Source organism: Charadrius vociferus, unplaced genomic scaffold (genome assembly GCF_000708025.1).
Source record: "Charadrius vociferus isolate BGI_N301 unplaced genomic scaffold, ASM70802v2 scaffold125, whole genome shotgun sequence".
Classification (NCBI taxonomy): domain Eukaryota; kingdom Metazoa; phylum Chordata; class Aves; order Charadriiformes; family Charadriidae; genus Charadrius; species Charadrius vociferus.
In genome coordinates, this window is record NW_009649036.1 from 5,778,439 (window position 1) to 5,794,934 (window position 16,496).

The following is a 16,496-nucleotide window of genomic DNA, read 5'->3' on the forward strand; positions in this document are numbered from 1 at the left end:
CCTTTCGTGTTTTCTGCGGTCCCCCCTCAACAACCCCCTTTTTTTTTTTTTTTTTTTTTCAGAATGCTCTTTAGTTATTTGCCCAGAGTTTGTTTAAAAATTTCAACCAAAGATGATTCCTTATATTTAAATAGCAATCTAATAACCATATGTCCTGGTTTGAAGTAAAGCAGAACAAGTTTTTCTATTCAGTAATTTTACTTTGCAGCTAATCCTCTTCTAACTAACTGAACTCTCTGAAATTAACAGCATATTGTCCAGACACTTTGCTCCCAGATAAGACCTGATTGTTTCTAATTTATGCCAAGGAATGGTGTGGAGAGGCTCTTGCTTATACTTATTGCTGTAACACCCAAGGCCACCTAACTCTGTTATTTGTCCCATTAGAGGATCAGAAGCAGAAAAGCGTAGAGGGGTCTCACCTGCAGGGAGGAGTGGACAGGACAGGGGTCCCAAAACTGACCAACAGGGTATTTCATCCCATCTGCCTCATGCTCAGTATAAAAGTTGAGGCATCAAATGGTCAGCCCTCTTTCTTCAGCATCCAGGGAGGACTTGCTATTAGTCTGCCTTTGATCCCGATCCATGCACTCCTGAATCCAGATCCAGAATCCAGTTTCCATTCATCACTGAGTCCAGTCTGGGACTTTCCCAGTGCCAGCCAGTGATGGGATCGTCATCTTGGGAGCTCGATACTGGTTTTGTATATAATGTACATATTACATAGTTTTCTTTTTATTTTATTATTAATACTTCGTTAAAGTAATTCATTTTTTTTCCCCCTAAACTCATAAGTCTCTTTCTTTCTCTCCCTCCTCTCCATGGAGTGAGAGGTGGGGGAGAGCATCTGTCATTCGTTTCAGTGGCCTGTTCGCCCCAAACCATGACACCTTAATCACTATTACCCTGTATGAATAAGACAGTTCACCATGTGCCTAATTTTAAGCATTCAAAAAGTGTCATTGACTTCAGTCAGACTGCTAGACTTAACATTTATGCCTGTGTTTAAATGCCTTGTCAACTCAGACTGCTACCATGATGAGAAACCTTGTCAGATCAGACAAAGGAAAAATAGATCCTGACCTACATCATTTAAATATGTATTAAAATTGACAATAGTCTTTCCTGAAAGTATCATGCACCATGACTAATAGTTCCTAAATATTTGTTGGTGTGAAGACACAGTAAAAATATCAGTGTCAACCTTAAATGAAAATCATTGCTGATTATTAGTCAAACTAAGGCTAAGGTTCAAACTAAGCATTCCAAATGAGCTCAGTGCATAACTATTTTGATTTTTAAACAGAGTTAACATACAATCACAAAATTCCTTCAGTAGTCATCTACTAAACCTGAAATGTATAATTGAATTTTAAGTATGTGCTAGCATACTTGGGGATCTATATCAGTCTAGCAAAAAAACCCATGCCAAATGATTGAAATGATAAAAAGGAATATTTAGGGTGCATAAAGAAAGCAGGAATAAAATCAAGGATTGATTAAAGGAATATTTCAGTACATTTCTAATAGTTGCAATTAATGAAAATGGTCTGTATGACTTAAATCATAGATTGACAAGGAAAAAGTTCCAGAGTTCTGTTTTTACTGTCTTGAATGCCACATTTCTGTATGTTTGTTGTGGATGTCTATAATTTTAGTGTCTTCTGAAAGTCCCCAACTTTTTATAAAGGGTTTTGTTCCTGAAAAGGTAAGCTAATAAAATTCCACCAATCTAACTGGTCAGGCCTTTAAAATTTGGGGGTCTGAGTTGGATTGGTGACTGAAATGTACATCTTGTAGTCAAAGGTTTCTGCTGTGCAATTTCCTTAAAAAGAAAGGACAGAAAAGATTTTTTTATTATGCATTCTGTGGCATTAAACAATGCTACTGATGAAGATACAAAGGGTCTCAATTTACCATTGATGGCAGTCTGGCCATGCAGTAGCAATTCATTCAGCTTGCATTCATCCACTCTTTGCCTGAGTCCAGAGCCTGGCAGAAAATGGAGAGAAAAAAAAAAAAAAGATTGGTGCAATCTGCTTTTGTTAAGGGGCTTTATCTGGGGGAAATACAGTTGAGCGAAGCAGAAAATTCATACAATAGAATATTTTCTAAAAGATTATCTGTTGAACAAGCATGTATTTGTTGGAGGGGTTCTTACAGTTGGTAACAGATGGGAGAAGTGATTGGGAAGGCTAAAGAGGCTGGGTAAAAGAATGAGATTGTGGAACATGTGACAGAAGTAGATGGCAGGGTAGCTGAGAGATGAAGTACGGGAGGAAGCGGGTAGACCTGCTTGCCCCTGTTTGTCAGTGGCAGTCCCGCTCTAGCTGAAGGGCCTTTCCTTGCTGTTGGATTTCCAAGGTCTTGCACCTTTTTAACAGAGTGCCATTTGGAACTGCTTTGTGTGAAGTTAAATGTTATTTATTAAAAATATTGGCAGCTGCTTGACAGACCTTGCCTTCTAAAGTGTACTTGGGGGACCTATGCACAGTTTATACTGCTCCCAGTTTTACCAAAGCAGCTGAGATTTAGTCACAGCACTGGGAATTTTTTTTATTTTTTTTTTTCCCAGAAATCCTAGAGTTGTTATAGACACTCCAGAAAAAGAATCTCTGAGGATATCCCAGTAAAAACTGGGATAAGGTATTTGGCTACTTGAGAGCTGCACTTTTCTCACAATCAGTATACTTTGCTGGCATTCCTTCAGGGAAACTCTAATGCGTTGCCATGGAAAAAACCTCTGATGTAAGTGTATAGTCAGTAAGCAATGGTGTGGCAACTCTCCAGGGAAGGTGTCTTCCTGCAGTGGAAGTGCAAGTTGTATCCAGGTGCTAGCACTAAATAAAAAAAGAAAAAAAAAAAAAAAAAGATAATCTCTTTTATTTGATAATACTCAAAAGGTTCTCAGAAAGGGATACATTTTATATTGCCTGAATTTAATTTGGATAAATGCTGTTGTGCTTTTGCTTTTGACTGTATTATTAGCACATTCTTTTACCAAAAGAGAGGAAGGCTGCTTTGCATTTAGGATGAGGAAAGAGACTGCTTGTGGCTATTCCTGCAGATGCCCTGCCCTGGCATGCACTCCTGACTTACCTGGAAGTTGTAAGGCTATGCAACCAATGTGGCTGCACAAATAAGTTATCAACAGAGGGAAGCAAGACTCTTCAGAGAGCAACAGATCTAGTGGGAGGGGACTGCTAGGAAAAGGGAGATCATTAAGATGGAAACGGTCAGGGCAATCATATGAATACCAGTTAAGGCCATAAAAAAAAAGGAAAGAGTAAAGAGAGGAAGGCTCTTTATCTGGGAGGGTAACGAGTAGTGTTGGAGAAGATCAAGAAAAGAAATTAAAAGGGAAGGAGCAGATGCAATCGGGCCTGTTCAGAGGTGCCTGTTGGCAGCCCTGTGCTTGAACACTGCAGCTCAGAGCATGACAGTAAATCTGTTACTCTGACCACAAGTCTGTCTAAATACTGCAATCGGGAATGCCTTGAACACACATCCTAACAGAAGTGACATTTTGGCTTGCCCATGACTTAAAATCATTGGCCTGGACTCATCTTGCCTAATCTTTACCAAGGAAGACATCCAAGATTCTGAAAGTGACTTAGATCTTATGTAGGATGAACTGACTTTTGGAAGTGCCCATTTCCCTCCCTAACTAAAAGGAAGCTGCAGATAACAAAGCTAGTAAAGAATCTCAAGTGCTTCAAGGTATATAGGATGAATGTGAATGAAAATAATCTGCAGCTCGTGCCTTTAAGTTTATGGCTAACTCAGTTACGTTTTGAAGTGTTTAGCCTCCCTTCACAGAGTTTTTTGAAATGTCTCAAAGTCTTCAACGTTAGCCTTGCTACTGGCACATTTGCTATGTCAAAGGCAGCAGAAGGTGATTATTCCTGCTGGTGTCTTGCCCGAACATGGAGGCTAACTTCACTTCATGTGGAAAAAGAGACAAGTAGCAGCCAGGCCTTCATGTGATTCTCGTCCTCTTGTGTATAGACATAAACAGATGAATGAACGAGATTGCAGTTATAATCACAAGGAACTGTAGATCAAGGTATGCACACACACTATAGCAAATAATTTCCTTGTGTGAGACTTTCAGTCACTGTTGGAAACAAGCTCAATCAGCCTGTTTTATCTCTTCTGTCCCATAGACATGGTGATGATTCATGGGGCTCCTGCTCATTACTGTCAGAGCATAGTTCCCAGTTTATGAAACAATCAGTAGCTTTAGATATCAAAAAAGTGGTTAAATCCATGCTTCAACTACTAACTTATTTTCACCAAAGATCTGCTAAATAAGCAAAGCATAAAATTAATTACATTTTAATTAAATTTTTGAAGTTGATCACTGTAGAGAGTCACTAATAATAGAGCACATGGGGGGCAATAGATAACAGATTACAACACATGGCAATGAAATGCAAGTTTGAGAGGATTTTAATTGAATTAAAACTAAGGAAATCCTAACTTTCGAAAGTAAACTGATCAGATGTAGTCAATCTTCACTCTGGTCAAATTACTAAATTTCATGTTGCTGAGCTTTCCTTACATTTGACAAAATATTAAAAAGTGATAGAAAATGTACAGCCCTCTAATTTCCAGAGTTTTGATGTTCTGCCAATAGGATACATGTCTTTCATGTTATTTTGAATCATCTTTGGTCTTTACATGGAAAGTTGGGTACTTTTGCCAAGACTTAATCACTAATCAGATATTAGCTGTATATTGAAAAAAAAGAAGGCAACTTGATAAATTTAAATGTAGGTCTCATCACATAAACTATATTAGCAGTAAAATGCTTACAGTACAGTTTAATAATGACAGGCATAAACCATTTCCTTTCATTTTTTTCTATGTATCATGAAATCTTTGGGTTTTTTAGAGCATTCTGATCTCCACTCTACCACTTTTCTTTCTTTCTTGACTTTCTTTATTTTATTTAATTTTTTTCTTCTTCTCTCTGGACATCTTCTTTCAGCAACCACAGTGACAGTTCCTATATCACAAGGATCTATACAGTTCACTGTTCTTACCGCTATCCAGCTTATCTCCTTCTTTTAGTTCTTCCTCCAGTTTATAGTTGTACTTCACTTTCCTGAATTTGGTCACCTCTTGAGTTATTTTTCTATCATTCCTCATGTTATGTATTTCAACCATTTTTTTCTTATGAAATCTGAAATGCCTAGGTTTTGTGCTTTCGTTGGTACTCTAAGATCTTTTTTTTGGATCATAAAGAGGCCCCATATGGTGACAAAAATTACAACATTGGTTGCAGCATCATGTTAGCCTAAGTTTTTGTCATCATACATTGTACTACATTAACAACGACAACAAACTGAATGTAAAGATTATCCGTACTTCTTTTCTGCAGTGTGTCAGAGTGACCATGTTAGGTGATAAATTAATGCTTAAAGTTCCTGCTCATTTATTTGTTTCTTATGATGTCTCCAACAAGGATGTCTTTTACTTGGCCTTAAATTTTGCCAGTCAGTCAGGTTCTTCTTTGCAGGTGCTCAGTTTCCTGCTGGAGTGGGACCTGTCACAGACCATGACCAATATTGTCCTCCTATTTCATGGAATACTGTTTTCCTACTTTCTTGAGTTATCCAGCAAAAAGCTGATAAGGATGCCAGAAAAAACTCCTTTCTTGTGTATAAATTTGGCTTAGATGCCTAATGTATGCCTCTCATAACCTAACAATATTTATTGCATGAATGACATTCATCTCTTCTTGGGAGTGGTCAACACGGATTCCCCAAGGGGAAATCATGTTTGACCAACCTACTAGCCTTCTGTGTTGGCACGACTGTCTGGGTAGATAAAGGGAGAGCAGTGGACGCTGTCTACCTCAACTTCAGCAAAGCTTTTGACTGTCTCCTATAACATGTGTTTAGTTGAGTGGACAGTGAGGTGGATTGAGAACTAGCTGAATGGCAGAGCTCAGAGGGTTGTTATCAGCAGTGCAGAGTCTAGTTGGAGTCCTGTAACTAGCAGTGTTCTCCAGGGGTCAGTACTGGGTCCAGTCTTGTTCAACATGTTTATCAATGAGGTGGATAAGGGAACAGAGTGTACCCTCAGCAAGTTTGCTGATGACACAAAACTGGGAGGAATGGTTGATACACCATCAGGCTGTTCCACCATACAGCGAGACCTGGACAGGCTATAGAGTTGGGTGGAGAGGAACATAATGAAATTCAACAAGGGCAAGTGTAAGGTCCTGCACCTAGGGAGGAACAACCCCATGCACCAGTGCAGGTTAGGGCTTGACATGCTGGAAAGCAGCCCTGAAGAGAGGTACCTGCAAGTCCTGGTGGACAGCAAGTTGACCATGAGCCAGCAGTGTGCCCTTGTGGCCAAGAAAGCTAATGGTACCCTGGAGTGTACTAGAAACAGTGTGGCCAGCAGGTCAAGGGAGGTTATCCTCCCCCTCTACTTGGCTCTAGTGAGGCCACATCTGGAATACTGTTTCCAGTTCTGGGATCCCCAATTCAAGAAAGCAGGGGAACTACCAGAGAGATTTCAGCAGAGGGCTACAAAGATAATAAAGAGAATGGAGCATCTCTCTTGTGAGGAAAGGCTGAGAGACCTGTGTCTGTTTAGCCTGGAGAAGAGAAGACCGAGAGGGATCTTATCAATGCTTATAAATATCTAAAGGGAAGGTGTCAAGAGGATGGGACCAAACTGTTTTCAGTGGTGACTAGTGACAGGACAAGGTCAATCGGCACAAACTGGAACACGGGAAATTCCATCTGAACATAAGGAAAAACTTCTTTACTTTGAGAGTCACAGAGCATTGGAACAGGCTGCCCAGAGAGGTTGTGGAATCTCCTTCTCTGAAGAACCTGCCAGTCCTGTCCAACCTGTTCTAAGTGAACCTGCTTTGGTGGGGGAGTTGGACCAGGTGATCTCTGAAAGTCCCTTCCAATCCCTGCCGTTCTGTGACTCTGTCATTCTGTGATTCTGTAAAAATTTACCAAATATATTCAGTTAAAATTCATTTCACCTTTTTTCCTGCAAATTGAAATTCTCGGCCTTTTTTAAACAGATCCAAGACCATTTGAATTGATGCAGTTGAAGGAAAGCAATTGAGGATATGTTGGTGGAAAGGTCAAGTAGAGTATTTTTTCTGTGCTTACTGGTCCATAATGGGTGATTGCATCAAAGTTTGTAGCTCAGTGGGAACATGGAAACTACTTGTATTTTTAATAAGTAACCTGCCACAAATATCTGCTTACCATTAAATTGAAAGAGGAACTTCTATGATTACACATAGGTTGTTAAGTTATGTTATTTATTTCACAACAAAAATGGGACCACAACTGTATCTGTGAATATCAGATACATAAATGCAACGTGCTTATCTGGTATGAACTTGTGTATACTAATGAACTTAGCTCTTTGAGCTGCTTTATCAGCTGCTGTTTGATTTGAAAGCTGCTCTTGAGCATCTGAGCACACACAATTGCTGATTTTCCAAGATATCCAGCAATGTACAGAACATGCCAGCTGTAAGAAAGAAGACTTAGCAGTCCACTCCTGAATGCAAAGCATTTATGAGAACACCAAATCAGGTAGATGAAAAGAGATTGGGAGCTGAAAATATAACATTGACTAAAATGACTAAATGTTGGCTACTAAAGGTATGAATTTAAAATTCATGTTTTAGGAATCTTATTTTCAAAAGAAGATTTATATGGTGGTTTTGTGGCTTCATTTGTATTACTCAGAGCTTTTAAAATGTTTCTTTTACTTCTGCAATAAAATAGACGTTTTTACATAGAAGCCCTATTTGCTGCACTGATTTACTACTAATTTCTAGAAGGAAATCAAGATTTTTTTTCAGATTTTGTTTCTGATTTTAGATGGCAATTTCTACTAAGCCATACTCATCTCTTCTATTTTAGATGCACATATCTGTACAGAATCAGACGGGGTGTTTTGCTCACCAAATCACAGGAGATTCATTTCTGGCTGCAAAACTCTTTATGACAAAGAAGTCCGGAGAATCAGAAGGAAGGAACCTGCAAGGAGCTCCATACTTGTGTAAAATGTTAGGTTGATATTTATGTCCTGTGCCTTTTGCTGAAGTTATATGTAAAGGCAACTTCTCAGAATGAAATAATTTTTCACTTGTCTTGGACAGAAATATCTATGCCTCTGTTGTACAGTCACATACATCTGCAGTATGCCAGAGTTATCAAAGATGATCATACAGTCTAAACAGTACAGGTGGAATCCTGTTAAATTAAGAACTGTTTTTAACTACCTTTATTTTTCTATTATACGGCATATATACATATATGCACATATTTCTGCAGCTGTACTTCTGCTTATGGCAGCAAACCTGTATATGTTCTGTGCAAAGGAACTTGTCTTGTCACAGCATATCAAGTGCTCAACCTTTTCAACATTTGTACAGATCTTTGTTGAAGGAATGATGTAGAGATTCAGGATTTCCCAGATGCATCACAAGAGTTACAGATGTGCTCTACCAGTGATCAGCTGCTAATTGTGTTCTTGTTCCAGTAAGGCAACATCCAGAAAGCCCAGAGAAGTGTTAAAAGCTCTTACAATTTCTGGGTGGGATTTCCAAATGGAAAAGAAGAACATGGAGAGGTCTTAGAGAGGTGACAAGGCACTTGGAGTTCAATTTGAAACAACTAATTAGATACCTCATGTGTTTTGCTTTGTTGGTTCTTTCGTTCTATCTTAGTCCTGTTTTAGGTTTCAGAGCACGTTCCTCTCTAGGCCTAACCTTTCATTCCTTTTTGATGATAAATGCAAAGAAAAGTATGACTCAGCTACCAGATTACTTTGTTACTTCTCGTAACAAAGTTGGTTACTTCTTGAAAAATCTCTTTTCTTTCTTCAGAATGAAAACCTGATATAAAAACATTACTCATGTTATGAAAAATGAAACTGATTAAGTTATACTGAAAGAACTCTCCTTTTTGAACTTGAAGATATTAAGACAAACAGAGAATACACTCTCTTAGAGAATTTAGCTGGCTTGATAGAAACTAAGTGAAAACATTGATGAGAAGCTGAATTATAAATAATTTAAAGATTTATTATTAAATAAAAGAGATACTCAGCATGTACAGAAAAAAACCCAGGTCACGCTCAACAACTTTGCTTTTATTTTTTCTATTACTATGTGCTAGTTCTAGTAGCCGTTATTTATAAACAGCTTATAATTTATTTCAGTGCCATAGGATAAAAAGGTAGGATTTGAATTGATATATAAAAATGAGAAGGAAGTAAGAATGGAAAAGACTTAGTAAACAGAAAATTTAGAGAGTGATAAAGAAGGAGTATACACCCCGAATCTGAGAAAGAAGCTACAATTTGCCTTTGTTAGTTACTAAAAGTATTTCATGTTGAATAGTTTAAGTTTGTAAATTTGCAGGTTTTGACCCTATGAGAGTAATTTCCTCATCTCTTTTTTGCATTGAACAGGAAATTTTGTGTAGGACTTTAGAGAAGTGTGTTATTAAAGCATTTGTGATCATAGTAAGAAAAGATAATAAATCTTTCATCAATTATTTTAATTAATGCCATTATCTCATTTAATCCTGAGAAAGACACATTCTTCAAGGAAGATCTATACAAATTAAGAGAAGTAAAATTACAGGGAAGGTTTTGGAAAGCAATTTTAAGAAGCTTCAGAATGTTAGAATAAAAATAACTTAGTGGAAGCAGTGTATTAGATGTTAAAAAAACAAAACAAAACAAAACAAAACAAAAACCACAAAAAAAAAAAACCAAAAAACCCTAGTTGGTGTTTAAAATTCACCAGCAGATTTTAATGGGAAATGGATGGGAGCTACATGACTAATGTCTATAGATGAGGATTTTAACAGAAGTCAAGAATTTATCTGGAGAAAATAACCATTTAAAACATGTAAAAAGTTAATCTAATGTTTTGAGTGTGGAGTTTTGGGAATATTTCTTAGTCATCCTTTAATTAGATGAGCCAGTGTACATGTTTTTCCAGTTATAAGGCATATTCATTGGCAGAGAGAGTAGTGCCTGTCAATAACAGACATTTATAAAAAGGGAGCTTTAGTGAGTGGGAGACTGAGTTATGGATGTCTGCACGTAATTTTGATAAAACCAATAAAAATACAAATTGGAGATTACTCAGCTGACATTATCTATATCTTCAAGACTTTAAATATTTGAACAGTCTGAGTTTGGGTCTCTGAAGTCTTCACTGAGATGGAAAGATGTAGTGTTAACTCTATAAACACTATGCTTATATCTTCAAACTTTTTGGGGAGAGAATACAGCACTTGCGTGTTGGTGTCTGATATGACCATCAACAAAGATTGCTACCCAGCCCAGTTTCTTTCAGGTGTCCTTTGAGAATAGTTTTCTTAACTGCTGGCAAAAAAACCCAATCTGGTGTAAGGGATGGGGTGGGTTCAGTGAAAGAATATAACAATGGAAAGAGACATCAGAGTCCCTTAGCGCTGAAGGAATAGGGAAATTCAAAAATTCAAATTTTTAGTCAAGTCTGTATATACAAGGAATGAAAGAACTCAGCACTAACCCTGTGTTTGGAAACATTTTTCAGGACACAGAATACAAAGCTATCAAGTGAATACACTGTAGGGCAGAGGTTGGCCAGCAAGAGGAACTGTTCTGGAATGATGCTACTCCTTTTTGCTAACTTTTCTTTATAAGTAAGCTGAGAATGCCCATTGTAATCCATATTATAAGAAATTTAGATCCTGATATTAGTACTTAAGCAATTCCTTTCACTTTTCTTTTTCTAATATTTTTAAATAATACTTTCTGTTGAACATGCTTATTTAACTGATGGAATATTGATAGACTAGTTTCTTATTGAACAGTTGAAAAAGTGCACAGTTTTTTACCTTTTATGGAAAGGTAATGATGTGCAAAGTATCAGGAAGCTTGCTCTCTTGATTTTTGATATACAAAAGAAAACACTATATTCAATTTATTAGGGTTTAAAACAGGATGGGAAGTGGAATAGCATGCTTAATACTCTTTTTATATGTCTTTGAAACCCTGGGGGTAGGAAATGGGAGCAATTTGGAAAAAATGCACGTTATAAGAAGTAAGTAAATTCTGAAAGTTTTTCAAATAAATGTAGTTGTAAGAGAGTTCTGGGAAACCTAGAGATTTGTGAACAAGATAATTAAAATTATTAGAATCTGTGTTTTTAGCATTGAAAGAAGGTACAGAAGATGCTAGTTTTAAATAGTACCTCAAATATCTAAAGGGACTAAGCGTCTTAATATGAGGCTTAAATTCATCTGCATGCACAGTTTTTCACACCGGCTATAGAACATAGTGGGAGGAAAGCTCGTATACTTAAGAACAATTACTCCTATTAACAATTAGCCTATTGCAGTCAAATGATCCTTACCATCTTTATCATCATCAGACATAGGCTTGGTAATTAATGTTGCTGTATGGAATACTGTAATGACCTGCTTGCTTCTGCATTAAAACAACATGTTGCTGTTGTCCAAAAGCAGAGGTAGATAGATATTTACTCTGTTATGCACAATTAGATTTGTATGTTTGGTCTTTGCAGATGGTTGGTGTGCAGGCGGCACATCGTGCACTTTGGTTACTTTGGGTTGATTGACGGTTACCTGAGTATCAGTGTACAATTAACATGGGAGAGTAAGATTACATCTCAAAACAGTTTGGAGCCTGTGAAATAATTCTGCTCTGAAAGTAATTTCCCCCATGCCTGTATTTGAAATCAAGAAAGAATGTCTTATTTTATGAAGTACAGTACACTGTTTTGGAAAAATCCCATTTGTTCCCTCTTCCCTTTGTATCTGTTTTCCACATTTTCAAATGCATATGTCCTTGTGATAAGAAATAGATGACAAAAGACCTTTTTTTCCTCCAGTTTGTTTGTTTTATAATGAAGTTCAACCTTCACTGGTGCAAAGAAATAAAACAGCTGTTTCATCATCTCAGCTTGTGAAAAGGGTTTCAGGTTTCAGTAACTTATTCAAGTCTGCATCAGTTGGCTGAGTTTAGATCAGACAATAGAATAAAGAGTGCTGTTTCTGTGGCTACTCACAAGTAAGATTCAAGACTCATTTTCTATCTGACACTTAAGGTGAAAGCTGCAGAGCTTCTTTTCCCACTTCTGTCTCACTAAGAACTTTGCCTATCAACATTATAACACATATCAGGAGTCACTGGCCATGATGACCTTTAGGAGTTGTACAAGAGCATGTGTATGGTTGCCCACTGAGCCCTGGAAGTGTGAAATTCAATAATTTACAAGTCATGGATTTATACTTTGCTTACCAGCTCTTACGGACATCAAGTACAACATTTCTCAAATGAATTATTAAAATTAACATCCTATCCTTATCACCTCAATCTCTTCCTTCCTAGATGTGCCCCCTTTGTGGCCAGACTGTCACGTTTCATGGAAAATACGCCACTGGATATTTTTTTTCTCTTTCAAGAAGACTCCTCTCCATTTGAGGAGAGTTCTGTGGAGTTTAAATTCAACAAAGCTGTCAGAGGAAAGGGCTGAGCATAAGAAGAAAAAGAAGAGTGTTTTTGAAGAGTTAGATAGAATTTAATGGCGTTAAAAACAACAAAAAGAGATCTATAAAAATTTAATAAGAATTCTGTGGAAACCACTCTAAAACCTTGCAGAGCTTAATAGAGAGTGTTGCGTTTTACACTGCCTCACATTTAACCATGTCATAGATTTTATTCTGATATTACACTGAGCTACTAAATGTTATAAAACTGGTTTAAAAACTCAGGAAAAATGCACTCAGTTAATCATGTCCCAGGCTGTGCAGAGTAAGTTATCATTCAGGTTCAGGAAATTTGTTTGTTTTCCTGTTACATTGTTATGCTTTGATGCCACAAAAGTTACTTTAGAAGCAGGTATCAAAAGTGGCTCTACCTTCCATATTAAACTGATGGTTATCTGAGGCAGCAAATAATTAGAGTAGTAAAAGATTTAGCAGTAGCTAAATCTTTGTGAATAATTGTGAAGTATGTGGAAAGGACAACAAAGCCTATAGCGGAGATGCAGTTGAGCAGATTCTATGGCAGCCGTGGCTAAACTGGTAATGTCTCAAAGGAGTTTGAAATTATTTGCTATATTTAACTTTCAGGAGATGAACAGACAGACAAACCATTTCTGTGTCAAGGATTTTTCTAATAATCATCATTTTAACAGTGCATAATTGGGGGACATTGTTTTATATGTTTAGTTTTAGCAATTGCGTAAAAAAAGACAGAATCACTAGTAAGACAGAATCACAGACTAGTAAGCATGATGTAGAATGCCACTGCTGGTACATTTCTCTTGTGCTTCATATCTTAAAGAGCCTTTTGATTTTTGAGTGTGAAAGGAAACACAGTACAGACCTATTGCACCCTGAACCTTTTATGTTGCAAGTTGGGTTTTTTTTGTAAAGTGGGGCATACAGAACATGTGACAATCAATGGTAAATAGCAAATGAGACTCTGTACAGTGTAACTTAAATTATATTGTGAAAACTCGAGCAGCTGTTTTGGGGGTGTTAATTGATGCTGGGGTTCTTTTGGTCTCTGCTGCTATATGGGTGAATCATACTGGAACTCCCGATATAAATCTCGGCAAGGGCCTATGAGCCTGCGTTATGTCTAATTCATCAGCTGGTGGAGATTATGATCAAAACCATGAATGCTGCAAGACAGTCTCTACTCTGGAGAACTTGTAATGTCTCATGTTGTTGAAATAGGACAAGATATCCTCAGAGACAGAGAAAAAATCTACATGGATATATGCAGACATTCACGTATTCACTCTACCTATGCTCCAAGTAAGATGTGTATGAGAGATGTGCCAGACAGCACCATGCTGGCTCTGCTAGCAAGGTTAGCAATGTTCTGTGACCTTACTGATATACTCCATTTCTCTAAAGACTGATACCAGTACTGTTTTCTACTTAAAAATGGAATGTAGTCTTCCAATTTTAAGTCAGCCAGGACAAAGCAACAGGAGATACAACTGTACAGTTTTTCTAACATAGTTTATTAAATAGTAATATGGCCAAAGCTTATAAAACAAAACGGGCATTTGACTTCCCTCATCAGATACAGTCTAGAAATATTTTGCATTTTGAATTTATGGGCATATAGTATCAGGAGAATGCTGACTGAAGAGTAGTCTCAATAAATAGCTTTCAGTAATAAAACTTATACCACTAGCATCATCCAGAATATCAGGTAAGGCACAAGCCATAATGGATCATGAAATAAAAAGGACCAGAGCCTGATTTTTTATGAACACAAGACCTTTGTCAGGGAGCTATTGCCTATTTTACGCTGTCATCTACAGGTGTTGGAAATTATAGCACAACTTGTTCACAGAAAATCTATGATTCTTTACAAAAATTAAAAAGAGTAATCTTTTTATGCTTTATATTACTCAACAATATGTTATGTCTCTTATAGAGTTGCAGAGAAAGACAAAGGTCCATGACTTAAATTTACAATGCATGTTTCACCACTATGAAATTCATAACACTTCTTTTAACTGAAGCAACAAAAATGGATTTACATTAGGTACATTTCAGATTTATCAGTCTGGTAAAAAAGATCTGGTAAAGAAGTTGAAGAAAAATGGAGTAAAAATATTACAGCTAGGTATTTTAACTGCTAGAGGATATAAGGATCAGAAAAGGGAAGCTAAACTTGATTTCAATTTTCTAGTCTCAGACCAAGAAAGTTTATACCATTTCCTAAGTCTCAGTGCAGCTCCATTTTAAAGTGAAGATATTAAAGCAGTGTGTGGAAAATTTTCTCACGGCTTACATATGCTGGCAGAAGTATCAAACCTTGGATCTTGAAGCTTCTGTGCAGTTTTACCTCAAAGAACTGTCCCAGCTCTGCAGTGGGCTCTATAACAGTGAACCCTCTACCCAGAAGCAGACCACTAAAGTTCCAGGCTTTGAGAGTCTGCCTTTGCTGTGTTCACATACAAAGTTAATATTTTTCCATTTCACACCTTTTCTGTTTGTATCTTGATAAAAATCTTCTTTATAAAAAGCAATTTTGCAAAATCAAGATAAATGTTTAAACATCTAGGGAGTAGGGTTTGACACTGACTACTGAAAATCGTGGCTAAAGTTTAGTTCATTCAGATCTGCTTGAATAGTGGTGAGGTTTTTCTCTTTTTAAAATGTCCTTTAATATTCTACAAATTTTCAGTAAGAGTTTGCATTTAATCGTATCAAGGGTCAATTTTTATCCTTGCTTTAAATTTCAATACTGTAAACATTTTGTTGTCTAAAAAGGATTTGAATAATGCAAGAAATATTCTATACGCAGCATGTTTACAGCTGATTTCTGTTTTTTGAGGAGAAAAACAAACTTTCATTTTCTTAGACTAGAATATGCTGCAATGGGCTAAATGTGAGTGTTTGATTAGTTTAGTATTTAGATTTGATTAGGATACCCTTTTTTTTTTTCTTGATAAAGTCTCACTGCAAATCTTTAAAGGTTACCGTGTTATTTCTAGGTTTAGTCAATTGTAAAATAAATTACCTATATTCACACACATGCTGGTTTATCATTCATACACATGCTGCTTTATAATAGGAGTAGAGGAAAGGTTGCACATACTGAGGATTCTATATTTCGGATTCAAGAAAAGAATAAAAGACGCTGGCTCTTTGAAAATTTAATGTACCTCTCCTACCACCTTAATGATGTCTTATGGAGTTAGTCCAAAAGGTATAAAAGAAAATCTTTGACAATCTTTTCACTGTCACCTCAAAAAATTTTCCACTAAAGCTTTTAAAATGCTGTACACAGGAACACACACAGAGACATGCTTGAATTTAAATAACATAGATATTACTGTTGTTGTTATTATTATCACATTAAATACTCTAAGTATACTGAATTTCAACAGAAACAGGAATGCTGAACTGGTATACTGACATTTCCATACAGTAAACTATATCTAGAGCAGAGGCTCCCTTGTACTTACTCTTGTGAGTAGTTTCAGAGATGTTAATGGTGCTACACTGATAGGTAAAGAAGCAGGACTGTGTAATTAATTTTATTTCCAGCTGTTGAGATTCCAGACTATAATTCTAAGCTCTCTAAGCAAACATCTTCCTTTTCTTTACTTCTTTCCAGGCAAACTGATCAGAGGTGCTTTGGGGATTGGCTGTGTGCCCAGTTTCCACAAATGCCAAAGACTCCTGCACATTGAGTTAATTAAAATTGACTGCTTGTCTTAGGCAGAAGAAACAGGCTAAATTCTTGCTTTTTCTAAAAAAATGATTGAACAATTTAGCAAACAAAATAACTTGCTACTAAGCTAAGAAATAAAAATAATGTATTGCTTGGCCTTGAAAAAACAGTTCATATTTTTATTTTGTTTTCACTTCTACATAAAAGGCTTTTTTCTGTTGTTTTTCTTTTTCTTTTTTTTTTTTTCCTTTACCCTGCTGCAG